Here is a 26098-nt window from a genome sequence, read left to right as displayed (position 1 = left end):
GACACCCCTGTATGGCAGGGTACTCCTTGCACACATCAGCACTACGCATGGGCCAGCTTCACCACATGGGTCAGGAGGCCCTGTGTTTGAACCTTGGACCTCCCATGTGGTAGGTGGATGCTCTATCCATTGAGCCAAATCCACTTCCCCTGTTAGCTTTTATAAAGGGTATTGATTGGGGTAGAAGATTACAGTCACAAGCCTCTAAGGAGGCCAACTCAGAAAGCAGATTTGGCTCAACTGATAGGGTGTCCGCCAACCATATGGGACGTCCAGGGTTCAAACCCAGGACCTTCTGACCTGTGTGGTGAGCTCGCCTATGTGCAGTGCTGATGTGTGCAAGGAGTGCCATGACATGCAGGGGTGACCCCCATGTAGGAGAGCCCCATGCACAAGGAGCACACCCTGTAAGGAGAGCTGCCCCGTGCAAAAAAAGTGCAGGCTGCCCAGGAGTGGCGCTGCACGCATGGAGAGCTGACGACGCAGCAAGATGATGCAACAAAAGAGACAGATTCCTGGTGCCACTGATAAGAATACAAGCGGACACAGAAGAACACACAGCAAATGGACACAGAGAGCAGACAATTGGTGGGGATAAGGGGAGAGAAATAAACAAATTTAAAAAAAGAGTACTCAAGGTACCATAAGAGGTACTTTCTCACTCAAAGTCTGTTGCCATGTGTTAATGCACGATGGCAGATGATGTCTGCGAGGGTTCAGCTTTCCTTCTTCCTCTTAAGGCTCCACGGTCCCAGCTTCTTCTGATCTCAGCTGTAGGCTGGCATAAGGCTTGTCTCTCTCCCCAGGGCTTGTTTCTTTGCAGGTTCAGCTGCTCTGGTTTCTTCACAAGGTCAGCTGTAGACTATCAAGTTCATCCCTCTTCCCGGGGCCCTCTGCTATGTTTCATTAGCTGTCTCTCTTCCTCTGTGTATCTAATTCTGTGAGAGGGTCTGTTTTATCAGTCCACCAAGGGGGTGGGGACTCAATTCCGCATGCCCAAATGACATGGTCAAATCAAAGCCCTAATCTTAACATAATTTAATCAAAGGCATCTCAGCTAAATCTAATACAAAACAATCAAAGTGTTATCACGCCTGGAGAAAGAGACCAATTTACAAACATAATCAATATCTTCTTTTTGGGAAGTGGCTGTGGCTCAATCGATTGGGCTCCCATTTACCATATGGGAGGCCCTGGTGTGAAGGCAAGCTGGCCTGTGCCCGCGGAGACCTGGCACAGCAAGATGACCCAGCAAAGGGAGACAAACAGACACAAAAGAACACACAGTGAATGGACACAGAAAGCAGACAGCAAGCAAGCAGGGGGAGAGGGGATTAAAAAAAAGTAGGAATTCAAAAATAAATTTAAAAGCAACTTTAAACAAAAAGGAATTAATTAATAATATCAAACTGCCACAGACGCCTTTCACTTCTTTTTCTTGACTACTTCCTCTAACTAGAACTTCTAGCACAGTGTTGAATAACAGTGGTGACAGTGGGCATCTTGTCTTTTTCCTGATATTAGAGGGAAAGCTTTCAGCCTCTCCCCATCGAATATGATATTGGCTGTGGGATTTTCATAAATGCCCTTTATTATGATGAGGAACTTTCCTTCTATTCCTATCTTTCAAAACATTCTTATCAAGAAAATATGCTATATTTTGTCAAATGAATCAATCAAGATGATCATGTGTTTTTTTTCCCCTTTGTTTTTTGGTTTTTTTTTAAGATTTATTTTTTATTTATTTCTCTCCCTTTCCCCCCATTGTCTGCTCTGTATCTGCTTGCATTATCAGGTGGCACCGGGAAACTGCGTCTCTTTTGGTTGCATCATCTTGCTGCGTCAGCTCTCCGTGTGTGCAGGGCCACTTCTGGGTGGGCTGTACTTTTTTTCACGTGGGGCAGCTCTCCTTGCAGGCACACTCCTTGCGCATGGGGCACCCCTACGCAGGGGTGCCCCTGCGTGGCACAGTACTCCTTGCTTGCTGCAGCACTGCGTGTGGGCCAGTGTACCACACAGGTCAGGAGACCCTGGGGATCAAATCCTGGAACCTCCATGGTAGGTGGATGCTCTATCAGTTGAGCCACATCTGCTTCCCCGCTTTGATTTGTTAATATAGTGTACTACCTTAATTGATTTTCTTGTATTGAACCACCCTTACAAACCAGGAATAAAATCCACTTGATCACTTAAAAAATTTTTTATTTTTTATTTTTAGGAGGTACCAGGGGTTGAACCCAGGACCTCATGTATGTGAAGAAATGCTCAACAACTGAGCTACACCCACTCCTGTATAAGTCTTTTAATATGCTGTTGGATTTGATTTGCAAGTACCTTGCTGAAAATTTTTCCATCTATTTTCATCAAAGAGATTGGTCTGTAATTTTCTTTTATTGTACTATCTTTATCTGGCTTTGATATTGCTTCATAAAATATTGCTTCATAAAATGTGTTGGGTAATTTCCCTTCCTCTTCAATTTTTTGGAAGAGTTTAAAAAAGATTGGTATTAGTTCTCAAAATGTTTGGTAGACTTCAACTATGAAGATATCTGATCCCAGACTTTTCTTTGTTGGAAGATTTTTGATGACTGATTCAATCTCTTTATTGAGAGTGGTTTGTTGAGTTCCTGTATTTCTTACAGGCAACAAGGGTTGTTTGTGTATTTCTAGGAATTTGTCCTTTTCATCCAAGTTGTCTAATTTGTTGGCAATTTCTCACAGTATCCTCTCATGATCCTTTTATTTCTGTGGGGTCAGTTGTTACATCCCCCCTTTCATTCCTCACTTATTTGTATCTTCTCTCTCTCTCTCCTGTTAGTCTAGCTAAGAATTTGTTGATTTTATTGATCTTCTCAAAGAACCAGCTTTTGGTTTTATTGATTTTTTTTTCCCCCTCAATTTCATTTATTTCTGCTCTAATCTTTGTTATTTCTGTCTATTTGCTTGGGATTGGTTTGTTGTTCTTTTTCTAGTTTCTCTAGGTATTCAGTTAGGTCTCTGATTTGAACTCTTTCTTCTTTTTAATATAGGTACTTATGGCTATAAATTTCCCTGTTAGCACTGCCTTAGTAATATTCCATAAGTTTTGATGAGTTGTGTTCTCATTCTAATTCATCTCAAGACAACTACTAATCTCTTTTGCAATTTCTTCTTTGACCCACTAATTGTTTAGGAGTGTATTTTTTAGCCTCCATATATTGGAAAATGTTCTCATTTCCCACCTATTGATTCATTTCTGGTTTCATTCTGTTATGATCAGAGAAGGTGCTTTGTATAATTTTAATCTTCTTTATTTGAGAGCTGTTTGGTGGCCCAAATGTGGTTTATTCTGGAGAAAGATCTATAAGCACTTGAGAAGAATGTATAACCTCCTGAGCAGGGGTGCACTGTTCTGTATATGTCTGTCAGGTCCAGCTCGTTTATCATATTGTTCAACATTCTCTGTTTCCTTGTTGATCTTCTGTCTAGTTGTTCTATCTATTTATGTGAGTGGCATGTTGAAGTCTCCAACTATTACTGTAGAGATGTCTATTTGTCCATTCAGTTTTGCCAGAGTTCACCTCATGTATCCTGGAGCATCCTGGTTACATGCATGGATGATTGTTAATCCTCCCTGGTGGAGTCTACCTTTTATTAATATATAATGGCCTATGCATTTATCACTTTTTGCATTTAAAGTCCATTTTGTCTAACACCAATATAGTTACCCCTGTTCTATTTTGGTTACTGTTTGTGTGAAATATCTTTTTCCAACCTTTCGCTTTCAGTCTATTTGCATCCTTGGGTCTCGGGTGGAGTCTCCTGTAGATAGCATATGGCTGCTCCTGTTTTCTTAGCCATTCTGTCAGCCTATGTCTTTTGACTGGGGAGTTTAATCCATTAACATTCAATATTATCACTGTAAAGACATTATTTTTATCCTTTGGCTTTCATATGTCATATCTTATTTTTGTTTGTCTTTTTACCCTTTGGTTACCCTTTCTGATAGTCTTGACTTCTACACTCTCCTCCAAACCTCTCTCCCTTGTCTTTACTTTTCTGGCTGCAGATCTCCCTTTAGTGTTTCCTGCAGAGCTGGATTCTTGTTTACAAACTCTCTTAGTTTCTGTTTATCTGTGAATATTTTAAGCTCACTGTCATATTTGAAGGACAGGTTTGCTGGATAAAGAATTTGTGGCTGGCAGTTCTTCTTTCGGTACCTTAATTACATGATACCACTGCCTTCTTGCCTCCATGGTTTCTGAAGAGAAATATGCACTAAGTCTTACTGGACATTCCTTGTATGTGATATTTTGCCTCTCCCTTGCTCCTTTCAGAATTTTCTCTTTATCTCTGGCATTTGGCATTCTGAACATTATGTGTCTTGGGGTGGATATATTTAGATTTTTAAAATTCTAATTGAAGTATGCTGTGCTTCTTGGACACATATTCATGCTTTCATGAGAGCTGGGGAATTTTCGGCCATTATTCGCTCAAATAGTCTTTGGTGCCCCTTTTCCCTTCTCTTCTCCTTCTGGAGTTCCCATAACACATATGTTGGTGCGCTTCATGCTATCATTCAATTCCCTGAGAACTTGCTCCAGTTTTTCTGTTTTTTACTCTTTGTGTTCTTCTCTTTTCAATTTCAACAGTGATGTCCTGTATGTCACTGATTCTTTCTTTCATGATTTCAAATCTGCTGTTATATGCCTCTACTGTATTTTTCCTTTTTCTTTTTTTTTAGGAGGTACCGGAGATTGAACCCAGGACCAAGTATGTGTGAAGCAGGTGCTCAACCACCGAGCCACTCCCACTCTGCTCTATTGTATATTTTTTTAAACACTTTTTTTCAGGTTTTGTGTATTTTTTGTTAAAGATTTATTTATTTATTTCTCTCCCCTTCCCCCCCCCCACCCCGGTTGTCTGTTCTCTGTGTCTATTTGCTGCGTCTTCTTTGTCCGCTTCTGTTGTTGTGAGCAGCACGGGAATCTGTGTTTCTTTTTGCTGCGTCATCTTGCTGTGCCAGCTCTCCGTGTGTGTGGCACCATTCCTGGGCAGGCTGCACTTTCTTTCGTGCTGGGCAGCTCTCCTTATGGGGTACGCTCCTTGTGTGTAGGACTCCTCTACAGGGGGGACACCCCTGCGTGGCAGGGCACTCCTTGCATGCATTAGCACTGTGCATGGGCCAACTCCACACGGGTCAAGGAGGCCCAGGGTTTGAACCGCGGACCTCCTATGTGGTAGGAAGACACCCTAACCACTGGGCCAAGTCTGCCACCTCTACTGTATTTTTAATCTCACTTATTGTGTCCATCATTTCCATAAGCTGTCATTTTTTTTCCTTTTCCTTTTTTCTTATTATTGATTATTTTAAAGCAGCTTTAGATTATATAAATGTTACATAAAAAACTTAGGGGATTCCCACCCCCTCCCCCTCCCCCACTTTTCCTCACCAACAACATCCTTCATTAGTGTGGTACATTTGTTACAATTGATAACATATATTGAAATATTGCTACTAACTATAGTCTATAGTTTACAATACAGTTTATGCTTTTCACTGCATAATTTTATAGGTTTTGACAAAATTTATAAAGGCCTGTGTCTGTCATTGCAATGTCATTCAGAACAATTCCAATGTTCCCAAAATGTCCCATGTTACACCTATTCTTCCCTATCTCTCCTCTTAAGCCTTTGGTGACCACTACCATTGCGTCAATGTTCCAAGTTCTCCCATTACTGGAATAAGTCTACTTTAGTTCATAGTTGCATTCCCCTTTTATGCTTGTTCATTCCTCAATCTTGAGGATTTGGGGATCCCTATTCTGCTACCAAGTGAGAGGGGGCTCTATTATTTTTCCCTACAATGTTTCAAATTTTCCTTTGTGCTCACCCAGACATCTTCATAATGTCTTTTACTTCTTTAGCCATGTTGTCCTTCAATTCCATGATTTGATTTAGGAGGTTTGTATGAATATCACTGATTAGTCATTTCAAGTTCTGTGTCTTATCTGCAACTTTGATTTGTTCCTTTGCCTGAGTCATATCTTCCTTTTTTTTAGTTTGCAGTTTTTTGCTGATATCTAGGCATCTGATTCTGATGCTGAGTTTACTCTGATGTTTCTCTTTCATGCCTAGGGATTCACTATTAAGTAGCTGTGTGCTACCACTGTTTTTTGATTCTTGGTTCAGCTTGTTCTAGATATTTAGGATTACCCCTGCTTAAGTTCTCAAAACAGTGCTAAGGACCCAGTAATGAGGTGCAGGCCAATTTCCAAGGGCATTGGCAAGGGGCCAGTAAAGGCACCTGAACGCCTATTTAAAAAAAAATTTTTTTTATTGCCCTCCTTGCATCTTGCTTGCTGCTGTTCTCTGTGTCTATTTGCTGTGTATTTTTCTGTCTGTATTTATTCATTCCCCCCACCCCTTACGGTGTGCTTGTTGTTTTGCCTCTGTGTCCATTTGCTGTGCGTCCTTCTGTGTTTTTACTTGTCTCCCTTTTTACTGTGTCACCTTGCTGAGTCGGCTCTCTGCAGCCCTTGTGGGCTGGGCGGTACTCCGCGGTGCTTTGCGGGCCAGGTAGCACTCCGTGGCACTTGCAGGCTGGTGGCTCTCCAAGGCTTGCAGGCGAGCCTGCCTTCACAGGGAGGCCCCAGGATGCGAACCCAGGGCCTCCCATATGGTAGACAGGAGCCCAACTGATTGAGCCACGGCTGCTTCCTGAATGCCTTTTATGTATTATTTTTTCCTTCTTTTCATGTATTTTCTGGTCTGGTAAGCAGATGGCACTCTTTGGCAGACCTCCCAGAATCTAGTGGGGGATGGATTCACTGTAACCTGATTGGACAGGTGGTAGAGAAGCAAGGTCCTCAGGGCTGGCCAAGCATCTCAAACAAACTTTCTCAGAAACTGTACTCCTTCCTTGGTGGTCTTCCTCTCTCTGCCTCTTCAGCAACCAGCCCAGGGCAGTACAGAGTATGTTCGAGGAGGCAAATTATCTTTAGTCCCTGCTGGCTCTCAGGGTCAGCAATATCATGGCCCCACTGGTCTAGAAATGTGCCACCCCTCCAATGCTGCAGACCAAGTTTGTGTGCCAAAATCTGAATTTGCTGTAGGTTGTGTCCCACCCTCTCCCCTTTCTTAGGGAAGAGGACCCCTGCTACCCTCTCAGTCCACAGCCACCTGCCAGGGGCCAGGAGACCCCCTGCTATTTGTTCTGAAGGAGGTGGGATGGACATCAGCAGCTGCTACTTCAGTTTTACTCACATGATTTTCCCTGCCAGCCAAGGCTCCTTTCATTTGCCTTTCTCTCTTCTGAGTCCCATCTACCCTTCCCAGGCGTCCTAAGCCCTCGAACAGCTTTCCAGACAGTCTCTGCCTATCTTCTAGCTATTTTTCTGGGAGAGAAAGTGAACCCTCTGCCTCTCTAATCCTCCATCTTCCCAGAAGTCCCTGTATATATTCTTTTCAAAATATAAATGATAACATATTAACATACTATTCTACACTTTGACATGTTTTTCATGTCATGAGGAGTATTACATCAGTACAGAAAGATCTGCTCCATTTAAAAATAACCACACATATTCCATTTTACACACCATCACTTATTTGTGGTTATCTATTCATAAACACTTAAGTCATTTACAGGTCACTGTTTTTCATTTCAAATAATGCTTCATTATTCATTCATTGGAACTACTTTCTTACGCACATATAGCCACCAAATCTGTAAGACATTGCTAGAATTGCTATGGGCATTTTTAGTTTTGAGATGCCTTGCCTAATTTTCTTTCAAAGAAGTTACCCCAATCTACAGCAAATGGGAATGCCTGTTTATATCTTTAAAGGACCATGCAGCCTACACGTTGGTGCCATCTCATAGGAACCAGGCAACACTCTCAGAGGGAGAAAGGACAGGCATTATGATTACCTCCGTTTTAGAAATAAGGTAACCGAGGCCCAGGGAAGTAATCTGACTCTCTAAGAAATCTCTTAGATTACTAGAAATCTAAGTAATCGGAACACGATCCTAAAATTCTGTATTCTCAGACCAGGGACCTTGGGAATGGAGAAGGTGGTCCCCGGGAAGTCAAAGCACAAATTTCACCGTTGTGCCCAAGGCGGGCCCTGGATCCGGAACTGCCAGAACTCCCCAGGGCTGGGGTCCAGATGACCCCAATTCGGAGAGTCCCCAAAAGGCCCTTTATGGAGCTTCTAATTCACCTGCCCCTTGAGCCTCTTCGGGCGGGAGAGGTCGCCCACACCGACCGGAACTTGGCACGCGTTCCTTCCCGGCTCGGCTCCCACCGCCAGGACGGTCTCCCTCCGCCTAGGTCGGCTCAGCGCGGCAGCCCGTCTACCCTGAGCCAGGGCAGCCGATCGTTCGTACAAGTTTTCAAACGGCAAAAGGAGGGCGCTCGAGAGACCACGCCCCCGCCCCTACACCCCGCTTCCCAGACGCGTCAGGGCCGCGGCTGTGGGAGAAACGACCTCTCAGGCCTTCGCGGCCTCTCCTAAGGACAAGCGCGGCGGCACCCGCGAACCCGGCTGGTTAGAACCCAAAGCAACGCTCTGGCGCCATCTTGCGTCCATTCCTGTGGCCCCCAGACAACAGCCGGGAAACCACATTTCCCAGGGTGCCTAACGCGTCAGCGCAGGCGCAAAGAGTCGCCTTTCGTTTCCATGGGAACCCGCCCCCTCTCCACCCCTCCTCCGGGGACTGAGCAATCTGACTCTCCCGAGCCGGGAGGTGTTGCTCCAGTTGAGGTGCGCTGCGAAGGACTTTGGTTTGCAGATGGTTGACCCGATGAAGTCGGAAGCTTGAGCGGAGGAGGTCCGAGCGGCCCTGCCTCCCGTGACCGGCGCTCCCGAATTTTCCTCGGCGTCCGGTGGTCCGCGCGCTTCAGGGGCCTGAGCGTTCTGAGGCGAAGGGGGCGGAGACGCCGATGCCCAGCTCTGGCTCGCGCGGCCCCGCTCGCTCTGCGCCCGCCAGCGTCTTGTCACTCCCCGCCGCCGACAGGTACTCGCGTGGCGCGGGCCGGAGGCAGGATGGTTGGCGCCGCGGGTGAACGTGGAGGAAGCGTCCCGCCGAGCCACGAGCGCACCGGGCTTCCAGCCGCTCTGCCTCTGAAGAATCCGGGACCCGAAGTGGGTCTCAGCCCCTCTGGGGTTCAGTTCCCCACTCTGTAAGGTGGGGGCTTGAACTGGAATTCTAGGGCACGTGGCCATGCCTTTGCAGGGCAGCTCCTGGCTCAGTGGGACGGGGGAGAGGGTGGGCGACGACAGTCCCTTACGTCCGTGAAGCCGTTTCCTTCCCTGTAAAATAAGGAGGTTGAAGCGGATGATTCCTAAGATCGCTTCTAGCTGTTTATTTTGCATACAGCCAGGGTCGCTGCCCCCGCACCAAAGTGCGAGAAAAGAGATCGTTTTCCGGGATGGTCTGAGTAAAAATCTCCGCTGAGGACCTAGAGTTGGAAAAACCTGAGTTTGTGACTTTGGGTAAAGTTATTATCTCTGTTGAGCCCCCATTTCTTCATTTGCAAAAGTGAGGATAACGATAGTAAGACCTCAGGTTTTTGAGGATTAAATGAGATAATCCATGTACATTCTTGGCACAGGACCTGCAGATAGCAAATGCTATTCCATGGCCCAGCCATAATTTCTGATAACTTTTCCAATTCCTTGGCTACTCTGAGACCTTTTCCTAATTTTTGGAGTTGCTTCCTTTATTTTTGGTCAAATCCATTCTCCTAAGCAGTATGGTTTTAGAGGCTGATTCTGGTAGGGAATCCTGAGTGCTCTTAGCCAAGGTTGGATGTTGAGAGTGTGTATCTCCTCCCTGAAGTTTGGGTTATATAGCATTACCACATAGCACCTCGGGAGAATGCAAGTCCAACATCAGAGAGTGGGGAGGATACTTTCCTTTCCTTAAGATTCATAGAAAATGAGAACACGTGCATATCAGGATGCAGAAACAGCTGAATATTGGACTAATCTATTTACTTAAGACTGGATACACATACAGTTGTAAGGAGTACATAATTATCTTGTGCCCCTTGCATTGAGTTCAAGCTTTGTGTTCATTGGGAAAAACCTAAAAAAGGAGTTAAAAAAATTTTTTTTTTCAATTCTGGAACTTCCAGCAGCTTTACAAACTAGTTTTTCTTTATCTCCACAAGCATCTTTATATGGAAGCTGTATAACATTATTCCAGGAGCATTTTTGAGCTTCTGTTAGGTTCTTGGTATGATGCAGAGGGCTGTAAGGGATATGAAGATGTATAAGACAATCTTTGCCTCCAAGAAACAGAGTATAGGAGAGAAGATTAAATATGCATACAAGACACAAATAATAAAAGAAGAGCGGGGTCCAAAGAGAGGTGCAGGTGACTGGGCTATGAAGAGTTGGAGGCAGGTATGTCTTAGTACCAAGAGCATCAGGGAGCAGATAGCGTTTGAGCCAGGCCTTGACAGATGTGGAAAATATGGATTTGCCAAGAGGTAGGGAAAAGATACTCTGCATACTCTCCTCTCAGCTCTGAGAGACTGGAGGAGAAATGTCTGTATCCCTGACTAGACAGTGAGCTCCTAGAAAGCAGGGGCTGGGTTTGGGCCAGCGTTTTTTTCTAGCTTGGCATCTAGTTGGCATGCAGTAAATATTAATGAATAGACAGGGGCAATGAGTTTCCTCTAGCAAGGAACTGAGATGCTTGGTATTACCCGGAGGCCCTTTTATTAGACACTCCTGCCCTCTAATCAGCTACTTTTCTAGGGGAGGACTGTGAACAGGCAGGGGATTATGGGTCAAGGGCCCTATTGTTGACTTGTTTAGTGCAGCACCAGTTAACTAAGATCCCAGGGAACAAGGTCTTGCTGTGAAAAGATAGGAGGGTTTGTGTGCCTCCTTCCCTGGCAAATGAGGTAAAGAAGCACCAGTGGAGCCTGGTCTTGAGGACTAGTGATGATCATCTCTCGGGGTCTTGTGGCATATGTGTCTGTCCCTGGCTCTTTTGCTTGGCCCCTTCATCCCAAGGGACATAGCTCTTCCATCTGTGATCCACCTGGGTGTGAGAACCTTTACCTACCATGCCAACAGATTGCCAACCTGCAGAGGAATGAAGTTGGCCTCAGCAGCACCGTTTTCGGGTTGACTTCTGGGGCCATGTCCTTCTTCCCATCCTGCCTAGGGCTGAACATGTCCAAGGAGAGAGGTGTCAGTTGACCCTGGGAGAGAGCTGCCTCAGGATTGGGGATGGTGGTAGCTTTTGAGGAGATCACAAGCAGAGAGGATTGAAAGGAGAATGGCTTCAGAACAGGCACATCTTCCCAAGGCCTGCTTTACTCATCAAGGGTCTAGATTTCCCCTGGGATCCTCTGTTATTCACAGAGGATGTCGTCTTCCTCAGAACAAGGAGGCTGGGCTACAACCAAAGAGGGCATGGGACACAACTGACCACTTTTTTTGTCCTTAGGTGTGGGATGGTACAGAACTTCTGGAGGCCACAAATGCCCCTTTTCCTGGAGACGCAATGCAAGGTGAGCTGTTGCACCCATCTGTGTGACAGCACAGCCTCCCACCCTGAGACCTGGTATTTCTCTCCACCTGCCTCTTCAGTTTGCTCCCACTCCACTGGCTGCAGGTAAGTGCCCGCTGGATGTGTCAGGAGTTCATTCTAGCCAGGTGGAGGCTTTAAAACTCCAGACCTGATATTCAAAGGGAAGTTACAGCAGCTCAGTGCTGTCATGCAGGCCTCTGTCACCCTATGTCGGGCACATCATGGTCCTTTACAGTTTACAAAGCACCTTCTCTTATATGATCTCATTTTATCTTTATAGCATCTGGAATGTCTTGTATTACAACTTCCACTTTTCCATTTGAGAGATCCAAGTTCTTAGGTTATAAGTCAAAGAGCTAAATGGTGGCATCGAGACCAGTGATCTTCCCACTACCTCACTTATTGCTGAAGGAGTGCCATTTGCCAACTGGTATGGCCATGGTCCTCAGGTAACCTGAAGCTAGACCAAGACTCTCTTTCCTTCCCATTTCAGCCAGAATTTCCTGCCCATTTTCCTCAGCGTTCCATCTGAGCTCAGCTTCTCTCTGTCATCAAATGTATTTGACCAGAGTCTCCCACTCTGGCTAGTCCGACTGCTGAAGCCGACTTGTTCTCAAGGCAGCAGGGTCCATTCAGAGAGCTCATGCTCCTCCCTCTCACTCTGCCAGGTGTGCCTGCTCCCAGCCAGGATACTTAGGTGATTCCGTGTCTGGGCTAGAGGACCAGGGTCGGGAGGGCAGTTAGCCAAAGTTTGCCTGGTGGATCCCCTAATCTGGGTAGTAATGCTATACCCCACCTCTTGGCACCCCTGGCAACACCTCGGTGAGATAAAGGTGATGAGGTGAGTGTGGCCAGGATGGGTAAAACAAGGAGCAAGCCCAGGCAAATCAGGACCCCAAGTGCTACCTCCAGCCAGAGATTGGTCATTGTGAGTGTGAGGGACAGGTTTGGGTGAAGGCTGGGGTGGGGAGAGGGAGCTATGCTATGCAGCCTACATAGTTTATCTTATATGGCCTGAGGAGGCTTGGAGCTGGTCAGGTGTGGTCAGGACAGCAGCTGCCTGTCTCCAGGTCCCAGGCAGCACAACACTGCTGCATGGTTCATCTCTTGGATTGGCAAACTGACTCCCTTCTGTGAAGGCCCTCGAGACCTTCTCCTACACCCTCCACCCTTGCTGGAAGCTCATTTAGATGCCTTCCCCAGCTGTGTCCACAACCTGATTATCCCTCTGCCCCAAATGTTCCTATGCTAGGAACTCTCCCTGTCAGAGTTCCCACACTCCTGCCAACCTAAAGCTCTTATTTTCTACCCAGAAATGGGAAATTGGGAGAGAGGGGTTGAGTGTCATGGGACAGAACAAGTGGTTTGGGGTCAGCAGTTGGAATTGTTTCTGGGTCAGTGGGATGCCTGAGCTGGTAAGCAGAGAACACCTCCAACCCCAGGTACTGCTGGGTATCTGTGTGGTAGGTGGGACTGGCACCAAGGGTAGCCCACATGACTGCCTGCAGTGGGATCTACTGTAGTTGCTTGAAGTGGTCTCTACTGCCCCACCCCACCATCCTGTCCCAGCTCACCCTCCACCTCAGCCCTGTTCATTCATTTTCTTTCCCTCTTTCTCTCATTCCCCCTCTTTAAAGAGTGCCAGCAACAGCTGCTGACGTAGGGACTCTGCCTGTTCCTACCTGCTGTTCAGCTTCTTAGAAGTGCCCATCTTGGCCTGCACCCTGCAGGACTGGTGCTTCCGGGCAAATACTTCTGGTTTGTCTCCTCTTACAAAGGAAAAAGGATTCAGATAAGAAAGGGAAGAAAACTAGGAACTCTCAATGAAATAAGCAGGGCACATAGGGACAAATATTATATGATATCACTTTAACAGATGACTAGAAATAGCAAATTGGCAGAAATTAGAAAGTGGATTAGAGGTTACCAGGAGATGAGGGGACAGGGAAAGGGGTAATGTGTGTTTGGGGGAAAAAAAAAAAAGCTGTGTTTCAATATCAGTTTCTTAGTTGTGACAGATAGTAATATAAGATATTAATAGCAGGGAACATTGGGGGAGGGGAAAGGGCCTGGGAACTACATGGAGGCTGCGTGGGAAGCTAATAGGCTAATAGATTGAAGGCAGGCTCCTGGAGGAGCACTGTGTTCAGCAGCCTGAGATTGCCAGAAAGGCCTGGGGGTCCCGGAAATAGATTTTAGGGCCCTGCACAACTGGTCTAGCAGAGGAGCTGTCCTTGGAAGGAGTAATCTGTTTCTGGCTGGACCCCTGTTTGGCAGCTTAAAAGACTGTGAAAGACCCATTTGACCAGGAAGGCAGTGATAAAACTAAACTTCTTTTTTCTTAAGGTTCATTTGAGTCTTGAGTGCCAAACCAGCCCCTCTTGCAGACTTTTCCGTTTCCTTTCATAGTACCTGTTTTCCTCTACCCAGCTGTAAACCTCGAGGTGATCCACAAAGCTGTTGCCTGTTATTCCCACCTCCTTCACCTTGCTCAAGTGCCTATTCCCCATGCCTAGACCACTGGAATAACCTTCTACCTGGTTACACCCTTGTCTGTCCAGAAGACTGTGGCTGGTTCATCTTTCAGGAACATTACATCCCATCACATACGTTACTCCCATGTTAAATGCCTCTGGGGCTGCTTTCCATGGCCTGCCGAGTACAGTACATCCTCTCTATTCTTTTGCTCAGGGCCTTTCCCAGTAGGGCACCAGCTTATCAAATCCCAGAAGGTCCTAACATACTACTTTCACTCCAAGCATGCGCAGCTACTAACTATTCCTTGCAAACACTTTCTGTTTTTCTACCTCTTCATTTTGTTCATACTTGTTCTCCCTCCTGCATTCATTCTTTCATTAAAAAACAAAAAATTATTGAGCACCTTCTGTTAGCCAGGTACTTTTCTAGGTGCTGGAGATACAGCACTGATAAGAACAAAACAAAAAAGTCTTCAAGGACTTTACTTGGGGGAAACAGATTAAAAAAAAATGTCATATAATATGTCAGATAGCAATGTGCTAGGGAGAAAAATAAATCAGAAAGGGGGTTTACAGAGTGTTGTGATAGGGGTTAGGGTTGCCTTCGCTGTACATATTACAATCCTAGCTGTTCGTCAACACCCTGATAAAATAACGCATTGTCCACTAAGTCTTTCCTAGTTTCTTCCTCCAGAAGCAGGCTCTTCTCAGTCATTAAACTGTATCAGCTGTACCACTCTTAAGGTTTTAAACAGACCTGATACTAACACCATATATTGATTTGTCTTGAAATTACTCAGGTAGCGCTTTATCGGTCCCATTAGACCATAAACTCTTTTACTTCCCTACCATTTATCTTGAAAATTTCAGACCTTACAGAAAAGTTGAAAGAATAATACAATGAACCTCCACATACCTTACATTAGATTTACTAGTTATCTTTGGCCATGTTTCTTTCTCCTTTCCTCTTTTGTTTTCTTAACCAATTGAAAATGAGCTGTAGGCATTGTAACACTTCATGAGCAAATATTTCAGCACATGTTCTCCTAAGAAAAACATCTCTTGCATAACCACAGTACACTTTTAAATTCAAGAAATTTCACAGGGATGTAATATTCTTACCTAGACTATAGACCATAATTAAACTTTTCCTGTGCCCCCAAATTTACTGCTTTGCTAAAAAAATTTTTTTATTCAGGATCCAATCAAGAACCATAGATTGCTTTGGGCTGTCATGTGTCTATTTTTTAAAAATCTAGAATAGTTCTCCTGCCTTTTTGTTCTTTGTTTTTTATGACATTGACATTTTTGAAGACTCCAAGCCAGTTGTCTTATAGAGTAGCTCTCAGTTTGGATTTGTTTGAATATTTCCTCACAATTAGATTCAGGTTAAGTTTTTTTATAAGAATACTACACAAATCATATGTTCTTCCTATTGCGTTATTTTAGGAGTCATATTATGTTGCCTTATCCCATTATTGGTGATATTGAGTTTGATTACTTGGTCACGATGGTATCCATTAAATCTCTCCTTTGTCAAGGAACCTTTTTCCTTTATAATCATAAGTAATCTCTTGAGTGGTAAATTGAGACCTTGTGAATATCCTGTTCTCCCACAAACTATCAGCCATGGGTTTTGGCATCACTTGAGGATCTTTGCCTAAACTCTTTCATTGTGTTTTAAAATTATGTCCTTCTTTCTATAATTATTATACATTTAATATAGTGAGCTATTATTCTTCAGTAAATAATTATTTTCTTTTATCCCCTTTAAATTTTTTTTGAACTATTACCAAACTTATAGGATTAGCAAAAATAATACGCTCCATTCAGAGAACTCCAACATACCCCTACCCCCATCCCATATACCCAGAACACCTTGTAACATTTTGCCACACTTGCTGTTTCATTCTCTCTGTTCATCTATCTAATCTACTTATCAGTCCATTTTCTGAACACTTGAATATCGGTTGTATATACCATGAACACTTAATACTGCCATGTACATTTCCTAAATGTACAAGGATATCCTAAATATCCTAAAACATCCTAAAAACAAGGATATTCACTTATGGAGCCACCTTAAGTGCAGTTATCAAGTTCAAGAAATTTAACATTGATATAAAGCTTACAGTTACGTTCCATTTGTTTCATTTGTCCTAATAATTTCCCTTTGAGACTTTTCTCCTCTCATGCTAGATTCCATCCAGTATCACATATTGCCTTTGTCATTGTCTCCGTAGTCGTTCTTTCTATTTATTATTATTTTTAAATTTACAGCATAAACTTGCCCATCTAAACTACTCCCAAGCATATCCCTGTATGGGTTTAATCACAGTCACAATATTGTGGTACCCTCACTACCTTCCATTACTACAACTTTCCCATCTCCCCAAACAGAAACGCTATATTCATTATGGGTTAACTTCCCATACCCTTACTCTCCCCCTTACCCCAAGGACCTGTACTCTAATTTGTCTCTTTGAGCTTCATAGTCTCCAGTATTTTCTTTTTAGTTACCATAGGGCTTAAATTTAACATCTTAAATCTGTAACAACCACATTTGCTTTTTTGTTTTTGTTTTTTAGGTACCAGGGCCAGGGATTGAGCCTGGGACCTCATTGTGTGGGGATGCCAGTACTCAACCACATCAGCTCCCCTGAGTTGGTTTTTTCATTTGCTTGTCTGCTTGCTTTCTTTTGGTTTTTAGGAGGCACTGGGGATCTCCCATGTGGCAAGCAGGCACTTAACTGCTTGAGCCACATCCGCTCCCTCTCATTTGCTTCGATACCTACTTTACTTCAATAGCGTACACAAACTATGTTCCTATACTTCTCTTTTCTCCTGCCTTTATGTAGTTCTTGTCACAAATTACATGTTTATACATGTCTTAGTTTGCTAAAGGCTGCCAATGCAAAATACCAGAAATGGGTTAGCTTTTTTTAATGGGACTTTATTTGGGCAAAATTTTACAATGCCAAGGCTGTAAAAATGTCCGAATCAAGGCATCATCAGAGATGCTGTCTCACCAAAGGTTGGCTGCTGGCAGTCCTGGACTCCTGCCACATACCAAGGCAAAATGGTGGCCAATGTCTGCCTTCTCCAGGCTCACATCCTCCCTGAGCTCAGCTGTGGACAATCAGGCATATGACTCCTCTCTTCAGTTTTGGGCTGCTCTACTGATTCCAGCCTCTGGCCTCTCAACTTCTCAGGGTTTCTTTGTCTTTTTGCAGCGATAGGCGATCCTGGAGTCCTCTCTCACGTGGCAGGGTGAAAATAGCAGGTCTCTTTTTCTGTGTGCCTTTGCTTTCAGTCCTCTGTTTATATAAGACTTCAATGAGAGGATTAGAACCCACCCTGGATCCCACAGTCTAATCAAAGGCCCTTAACTGATGTGATCTAATCAAAATGTTCCTTAAGTGAAGCTAACCAAAAGGCCCCACATACATGCACAGAAATGGGTTAGCTTAAGAACATAATTTTCTGGGGTCCACAAAAGACTCAAGCCAGGACAATACATTATGAGTCCCAAACCACTGATGTATCATTGCATTTTTTGCCTTTTAGATCCTATAGGAAGTAAAAAGTGAAGTTACAAAGGAAAAATACAATAGTAGTAGCATTTATATTTACTCATGTCATTACTTTTACCTGAGAGCTTTATTTCTTTATGTAGTTTCCATCCATTGTATCTATTTGCTGCATGTTCTTCTGTGTCTGCTTGTCTTCTCTTCTCGTCTTCTCTTTAGGAGGCATCGCGAACCAATCCTAGGACCTCCAGTGTGGGGGAGAGGCACTCAGTCACTTGAGCCACCTCAGCTCCCTCGTTTGTTGTGTCTCTCATTGTCTTTCCTCTATGTCTCTCTTTTGTTGCATCATCTTGTTGCATCAGCTCTCAGTGTAGGCCAATTCCTGGTGGTACAGGCCAGCTCACCTTCACCAGGAGGCCCCGGAAACCAAACCCAGGACCCCCCATATGGTAGATGGGAGCCTAATCGCTTGAGCCATATCTGCCTTCCCCTCTAGGGAATTTTTTTTTTTAAGATTTATATTATTTATTTATCTCCCCCCTCCCCAGTTGTCTGCTGTCTGTGTCCATTCACTGTGTGTTCTTCTGAGACAGCTTCTATCCTTATCAGCGGCACCGGGAATCTGTGTTTCTTTTTGTTGTGTCAGCTCTCCGTCTGTGCAGCGCCGTTCTTGGGCAGGCTGCACTTTCTTTTGTGCTGGACAGCTCTCCTTATGGGGTGCAGTCATGGCGCATGGGGCTCCCCTACGCGGGGAACAACCCTGCATGGCACAGCATTCCGTGCGCGCATCAGCACCGCGCATGGGCCAGCTCCACACGGGTCAAGGAGACCCAGGGTTTGAACCTTGGACCTCTCATGTGGTAGGTGGATGCCCTATCCGTTGGGCCAAGTCCGCTTCCTTTCTCTTTATTTTTGACATTTGACATTTTGAGTAGTATGTGCCTTGGAGTAGGTCTGTTCGGATTTATTCTGATTGCAGTACAGTGTGCTCCTTGGACATATAAGTTTATTTCTTTTGTGAGAGTTCAGAAATTTTCACTACGATTTCCTCAAATATTCTTTCTGCCCCTTTTCCCTTCTCTTCTCCTTCTGGAACTTCCATGACACATATGTTGTTGTGTTTTGAGTTGTCATTCAACTCTCTGAGCCCCTGCTCTATTTTTTCCATTTTTTTCTCTCTCTGTTCTTTTCTTTTTTCAGTTTTAGGTTTTCTGTCTTCAGTATCACTTATTCTTTCTTCTGTCATTTCAAGTCTGCTGTTGTATGCCTCAACTGTGTTTTTTATCTCACCTATTGTGTCTTTCATTACCATGAGTTCTGTTACTTTTCTGTTCAGGATTTCAAATTCTTCTTTGCACTCACTCAGTGTCTTCTTGATGTCATTTATCTCTTTGACTATATTGTCTTTCAGCTCATTAATTTGATTTTGGAGATTTGTGTGGATCTTGCTGATTAGTTTTCTCAAATTCTGCATCTCTTCTGGCGCTTTGATATATTCATTTTCTTGGGCCATGTCTTCTCTATTTTCTTAGTATGGCTCATAATTTTTTGCTGATATCTAGGCATCTGATTAGGATTGAGTTTACTTAGATGCTCAATTTCTTTTTCTTCTGTAGGGATTTAGTGGGAGGAGACTGTGTGTTACCATTGCTCTTTGATTCTTGGCTCAACCTGGATATGTAGGATTGTCCTGCTGGTTGCTCAAAACTGGTCACTGGACCTAGTAATTGGTTAATTGTTGTAGAGTTGCTTCCTAGGATCTTGGGGAGGGAGGCTATAGAGACTGGAAAAAGCATCTCCTACTTATTTTTAATTTTCTTGCATGCACTTCCTTGGTGTGCCAGCAGACAGTGCTCTTTGGCAACTCTCAGTTCAGTCCCTGGTCAGAGTTGCAACATTGAAGGTATCAACGTGATAGGACTTACTCTCTGGAGGCTATGAACCTTGTGATGCAGTTTTTCTCTGAGATAGTTCTTCAGCCTTCTCTGACAGTCCCCTCCCTTTTCGGGGGGGGGGGGGGGGAGGTTGGAAATATTTCCACATTCCTCTGAATCCTCAACAGTCAGTCCCTGTTATTAGAGGAGTAGATTGAAGAATTGTGTAACTTTAGCCCCTTGCCTATTCCAAGGCAAACAGTGGCTCAGCCTCACCTGGCTTGGAGGGCTTGTGGGACACAGCAGACCAAATTTGTGAGTCAAAAGCTGAATCAGCCTTAGGCTGTTTCCCTTCTAGCCCCTTTCCTGAGGTAGTAGATCCCTGGAGCCCCCTTTGTCTGTAGTTGCAGGACCAGAGGCAGGAGAATTCTAAAGTGTCTTTAGTGTGGGGGATGGTGCCAGCAGCATCAGCCGCTGGTTTCAACTCACAGTTCTGTCTTTGCAATTTTCCTCCTTTGTATCTCTCTCCTCTGGGTGGTGTCTAGCCTTTGCCTGGTGTCCTATACCCTAGAAAATCTTTTTCTGGGCTGTTTCAACCTGTCATCTAGCTATTTTTCTGGAAGAGATGGAAGAGAAGAGAGTCCTTGTTTTTCTAGTCCACCATCTTCCTAGAAGTCTGTTTTTTTTAAAATAATGGCTATTCTTTAAGGCATGAAATGATATCTCGTAATTTTGATCTGCATTTCCCCATTAGCTAGTGATGTTGTGCATCTTTTCATGTGCTTTTTGGCCATTTGTATTTCCTCTTTGGAAAAATGTCTTTTCAAGTCTTTTGCCCATTTTTTAATTGGGTTGTGTGGCAGTTTGATATTATTTATGAGATAGAGATTATGTTTTTAAACTGGTCTGTTCCTCTGGTGTGATAATCCTTTGATTGTATTAGATTTCACTGAGATGTCTTTGATTAAATCATGTTAACATTAGGGCTTTAATTCAACCACATTATTAGAGTGTGACTCAGTGTTGAGTCCCAGACCTCTTGATGGGCTGATAAAACAGATTCTCACACAGAAGCAGACACAAAGAGAAGAACACAGAGGAAGAGAGACAGCTCATTAGATAAAGCAGGGGCCCCAAGAAGAGAGATGAGCCTGACAGTCTACAGCTGACCTTGTGAAGAGACCAGAGCAGCTGAGCCCAGAAAGAAACAAGCCCCAGGAAGGGAGATGAGTCCTATGCCAGCCTACAGCTGAGATTGGGAGAAGCTGGGACCACAGAGCCTTAAGAGGAAGAAGGAAGGCTGACCCTTACAGACATTGCCTGCCATCTTGCTTCAACACGTGGCCAATGACTTTGGGTGAGAAAGTACCTCTTTTTTTATTGTTGTTTTTTTTTTTTCTTATTTATTTTTTATTTTTTTGAAAGCACCTCTTATGGTACCTTGAGTTAGACTCTAGGGCCTTGTGACCTTTATAAAAACCCACAAGGGAAGTGGATTTGGCTCAACTGATAGAGCATCTGCCTACCACAGAGAAGGTGCAAGGTTCAAATCTAGGGCCTCCTGGCCCATGTGGTGAGCTGGCCCACGCACAGTGCTGATGTGTGCAAGGAGTGCACCCCCGCAAGGAGAGCCGCCCTGCGCGAAGAAAGTGCAGCCCACCCAGGAGTGGCACTGCATACACGGAGAGCTGACGCAGCAAGATGACACAACAAAAAGAGACATGGATTCCTGGTGCCACTGACAAGCATGCATGCAGACACAGAAGAACACACAGTGAATGGACAGAGAGCAGACAATGGGGGGGGAGGGGAGATAAATAAATAAAAATAAATAAATCTTTAAAAAAAAACCAAAGAAACAAACCAACAGGTTTCTGGTACTTTGCATCAATACCCCTTTGGCTAACTAAGACAGAACTTGGTACTGAAAAGTGGGGTTGTGCTTTTGCAATTACCCAAATGCTGGAATGATTTTATAAATGGGTAACGGGTATTTTTTGGAGGAATTGTGAGATGCTTGATGGAAAAGGCCTAGATTGCTTTGAAGAGACTTTTGGAAGGAATATAGACACTAAAGTGACTTTTTATGAAGCCTTAGAAATAAATGATGAAACTGTTACTGGAAATGGGAGTGGGGGTGTGGGGGGTATACAGGAACCTCTTATATTTTTTAATGTAACGTTTTTTATGTGATGTATATATCTTCAAAAATATGAAATTTACAAAAAAAAAAAAGTGGGAGGACAGGTGATCCTTGTTTAAAGTAGCAGAGAACTTAGCAAGATTGACTCCTGATGTTGTATGGAAGGCAGAATTTGAAAATGACAAGCCTGTAATTTAGCTGAGGAACTTTCCAAAGTAAATTTGGAGAATATAGTTTGGCTTCTCCTTGCAGCTTATAGTAAAATGCTAGATGAGAGAGAGAAGCTGAGAACTGAATTGTTGGGCACAAAGAAACCAGAAATTCATTTTGGAAATTCCAAGCCTCTGAAAATCAAACCCCCAGATGATAGTGCCCCATTTGAGGACTTAACAAACTTGGAACTTGGAACTCGGAATTGAAAATTAAGTTATCTAGGAAAGACTTTGGGAAAGTTTTACTGTCTGATGGCTTGGACCCTGGCTTCCTGAATGTTAAACCAACAAGCTTTTTGAGAGAGCTGTATGAACAAAACTACTGTCAGCCTGGACTAAAATGGACATGGAGGGGAAATATGGAAGGAAAAACAGCTTTAAGAAGAAAATCATGGAAGCTGAGATCTGGAATTAAAACATCTCCTTGGGCCAAGAGAGGAACCTCATCCATGTGTACAGAGAGGGTGAGTTTGCCCCAGCAGTTGAAAAGGGTGGATGCTCCTGCCACTGTTCAGGGAGAATTTTGACACCCCAGGTTACAGAGGGTGGAACTCATTCCCCAAGGGTTGAGGAGGGTAAGGTTGACACCCTGTAGGTCTAAGAGGGGTAGTCCTGCCCCCATAGATTAGGGAAGACCAGGTCACCAACTCATTGCTCTGAGAGGGTTGGGCCTGTAGGCCAGAGATTAGGGAGAGTGTTGCTTCCCCCTCACCACACTATGGGGTTGAGATTCTACCCCAAAGGTGGGTAAAGTGTGGCCATCACACCTGCGTTCTTGGAGGGTGAGGTCTGGAGCTCGGTTGCTACCCAGATGCTTTTCTAAATTTTTAAAAAAGATTTATTTATTTATTTCTCTCCTCTTCTCCCGCCCCAGTTGTCTGTTCTCTGTGTCTATTTGTTGCGTCTTCTTCTTTGTCCACTCCTGTTGTTGTCAGCGGCACGGGAATCTGTGTTTCTTTTTGTTACGTCATCTTGTTGTGTCAGCTCTCCGTGTGTGCGGTGCCATTCCTGGGCAGGCTGCACTTTCTTTCACGCTGGGCGGCTCTCCCTACAGGGCGCACTCCTTGTGCGTGGGGCTCCCCTACGCCGGGGATACCCCTGCGTGGCAGGGCACTTCTTGCGCACATCAGCACTGCGCATGGGCCAGCTCCACACGGGTCAAGGAGGCCCAGGGTTTGAACCGCGGACCTCTCATGTAGTAGACGGATGCCCTAACCACTGGGCCAAGTCTGCTTCCCACCCAGATACTTGATGAGGGTGGAACCAAGAAAATGGCTATTGGACAAGCCTGTGGAAAGAGGGGTCCCCATGAGGCCCTAGGGAGAAGAAACCATCACCTTGAGAATGACTCAGACTTTGAAGTCTAATGAAGTATGCCCTGCAGGTTTATGGAACTGTAGGGGACCCCATGACTCATGTTTTCTCAATTTCTCCTTATCGTAATGCAAATGTTTATCATTGTCTGTCCCTTTGTATATTGGCAGTAGATAAATTGTAAGTTTCAGAGGTCTGCAGCCAGATGGGACTTTGTCCCAAGACAAACTGTATTTCCTTAAACTGATTGTGATAGGATTTTATACTTAGCATTGTTACTGATTTAAGGTTCTTTTTTGAATATTGTAATGTCTTTTTTGGAATTCAGAGGATGGAGTGCAGCAGTTTGATATTATTTATGAATTCCAAAAAGAAATACAGATTATGTTTGTAAACTGGTCTCTTTAGGGCCTTGTAGGAAACGGACTTGGCCCAGTGGTTAGGGCGTCCGTCTACCACATGGGAGGTCCGCGGTTCAAACCCCGGGCCTCCTTGACCCGTGTGGAGCTGGCCATGCGCAGTGCTGATGCGCGCAAGGAGTGCCGCCCCACGCAGGGGTGTCCCCCGCGTAAGGGAGCCCCAAGCGCAAGGAGTGCGCCCCCCGTAAGGAGAGCCGCCCGGCGCGAAAGAAAGTGCAGCCTGCCCAGGAATGGCGCCGCACACACTTCCCGTGCCGCTGACGACAACAGAAGCGGACAAAGAAACAAGACGCAGCAAATAGACACAGAGAACAGACAACCGGGGGAGGGGGGGGGAGTTAAATAAATAAATAAATCTTTAGGGCCTTGTGATTGTAAACTTCTACCCCAAATAAGTTGCCTTTATAAAAAGTACTTTGCATCAACACCCCTTTGGCTGACTAATACAAGGGTATTGCTTGTTTTCTTTATTGTTGAGTTGTATGATCTCTACATAACATGGAAACCAAGCCCTTATTGGAGATGTGGTTCCAAATATTTTCTCCCATTGAGTCAGTTGCCTTTTTACCTTCTTTACAAAGTCATTGGAAGCATGAAAGTGTTTAATTTTGAGGAGGTCCCGTTTATCTATTTTTTTTTTCATTGCTAATGCTTTCATGGTAAGGTTTAAGAAACCATCTACCATGAGATCGTGAAGATCCCTACATTTTCTAAGAGTTTTATGGTTGCAGTTTCTATCGTTAAGTCTTTGGTCCATTTTGAGGTAATTTTTTTAAGGTGTGAGATGGGGGCCTCTTTTTTCCTTTGGTTATGAATATCTAGTTCTCCAGCACTATTGTTGAATAGACAATTCTGACCCAGCTGGGTGGGTTTGACAGCCTTGTCAAAATGGGTTGGACCCATAGATGTGAGGGTCTGTTTCTGAACTCTAAATTCAATTCTATCAGTCTTTATGTCTATCTTTATGCCAGTACCATGATGCTTTTTACCACTGTAGCTAAGTAGTATGCTTTAAAGTCAGGAAGTAATGTCGGATTTTTTCTTGGTTCTTGTCTATGTCACAAAAAGAATTTTAAGTATATGCCAGTTCAGTTAGGCCAATAGTTTATTAAGAAAATGAAGGACAATAAATGGGAGAAAATAGCAGAGTATGGGTTCCAGGTAGAGAGAGAGAAAGGGCTGAAGAGAAGTAAGGAGTAAAGAGGGCTGATTTACAGACTACAAGTCCACGTTACAGATTGCAGGTCCCCAGGTTTACTTGCATGCTTACCCAGGCAGGGAGAGAAAAAACAAAAACCAGGGCCAGTTTGGCTTTTACACTTGCCTTTTTTTAAAAGATTTTCTTTATTTATCCCTCCATTGCCACTTGCTTCCTGTCTGCTCTCTGTGTCCTTTCGCTGTGTGTTCTTCTGTGTCTGCTTGTCTCCCTTTGTTGCGTCATCTTGCTGCACCAGCTTTCCATGGGCGTGGGCTGTCAGCTGTCTGCAGGCATGGGCTGGCTTACCTTCACAAGGAGGCCCTGGGAAGCAAACCCAGGGCCTCCCATATGGGAGACGGGAGCCCAGTCGATTGAGCCACATCCACCTCCCTACATTTGGTGTTGTTTTTTTAAGATTTATTTTATTTTTTTCTCTCCCCTTTCCCCCATTGTCTGCTCTCTGTGTCCATTCCTGTGTGTTCTTCTGTGTCTGCTTGCATTATCCGGTGGCACTGGGAAACTGCACCTCTTTTTTGTTGTGTCAGCTCTTCATGTGTGCAGCGCCACCACAGGTGGTTATGGGGCACACTCCTTGCACCTGAGCCACCCCTACACGGGGATGCCCCTGCATGGTACGGCACTCCTTGCATGCAGGCCCACTTACCACATGGGTCAGGAGGCCCTGGGGATCAAACCCTGGACCCTCCACGTGGTAGACGGACGCTTTATCAGTTGAGCCATGTCTGTCTCCCATCCTACAGTTGCTTTTTAAACCATTAATTATTCTACCCCTTTGCTAATGTTGGGGGAGGAGTCCCAGTTGCTATTTTGATTGGTTACCCAACCCATTGATCCCCTGGGAGTGCCCAATGGTAAGACCCCTTGAGAATATTCGAGGTTTTCCCTTGATCCTGGATGAAATCCTGTTCTGAATGGGGAATTCTTGTGAGGTTCTTCCAGCAGTCATCTTGAATGGTCTTTACTTCAGGGAGGGTTCCTACAGCCACGGTTTTTCAGCCAGGTTCCAGATCCATCTCTTTATTCCCTGATCTATCCTGCTTCATTAAGAGTCCTCCAACTTCTTCTTTTTAAAGATATTTTTGGCTATTCAGGGCCCTTTACTCTTGCATATAAATTTGATAATTGGCTTTTCCATTTCTACAAAAAAAAAGATGTTGGAAATTTTGATTGGGATTGTGTTGAATCTACAAATCAATTTGGGTGGAATTGACATCTTAACGATATTTAGATGAGCACAAAATGTCCTTCCATTGTTCAGGTCATCTTTGATTTCTTTTAGCAATGCTTTGTAGTTTTCTGAATGCATGTTCTTTATGTCCTTGGTTAAGCTTATTCCTAAATATTTGATTCTTTTAGTCACTATTATAAATGGAA

General features: G+C 44.4%; 1 long non-coding RNA gene across 1 annotated transcript in view; it reads left to right on the top strand.

The window, feature by feature from the left end:
* Nucleotides 1–8671: 8671 nt before the first annotated feature.
* Nucleotides 8672–26098, top strand: part of LOC131279968 (uncharacterized) — a 99076-nt gene continuing 81649 nt past the window's right edge. Inside the window, exons 1-2 of the long non-coding RNA XR_009187482.1 lie at nucleotides 8672–9001; nucleotides 11453–11620. This is a non-coding gene — a long non-coding RNA (uncharacterized lncRNA). The remainder of the gene's footprint in view (nucleotides 9002–11452; nucleotides 11621–26098) is intronic.

The sequence above is a fragment of the Dasypus novemcinctus genome, chromosome 10 (assembly GCF_030445035.2).
Source record: "Dasypus novemcinctus isolate mDasNov1 chromosome 10, mDasNov1.1.hap2, whole genome shotgun sequence".
In the NCBI taxonomy this organism is placed as follows: Eukaryota; Metazoa; Chordata; class Mammalia; order Cingulata; family Dasypodidae; genus Dasypus; species Dasypus novemcinctus.
This window is presented reverse-complemented; position numbering and strand designations above follow the sequence as displayed.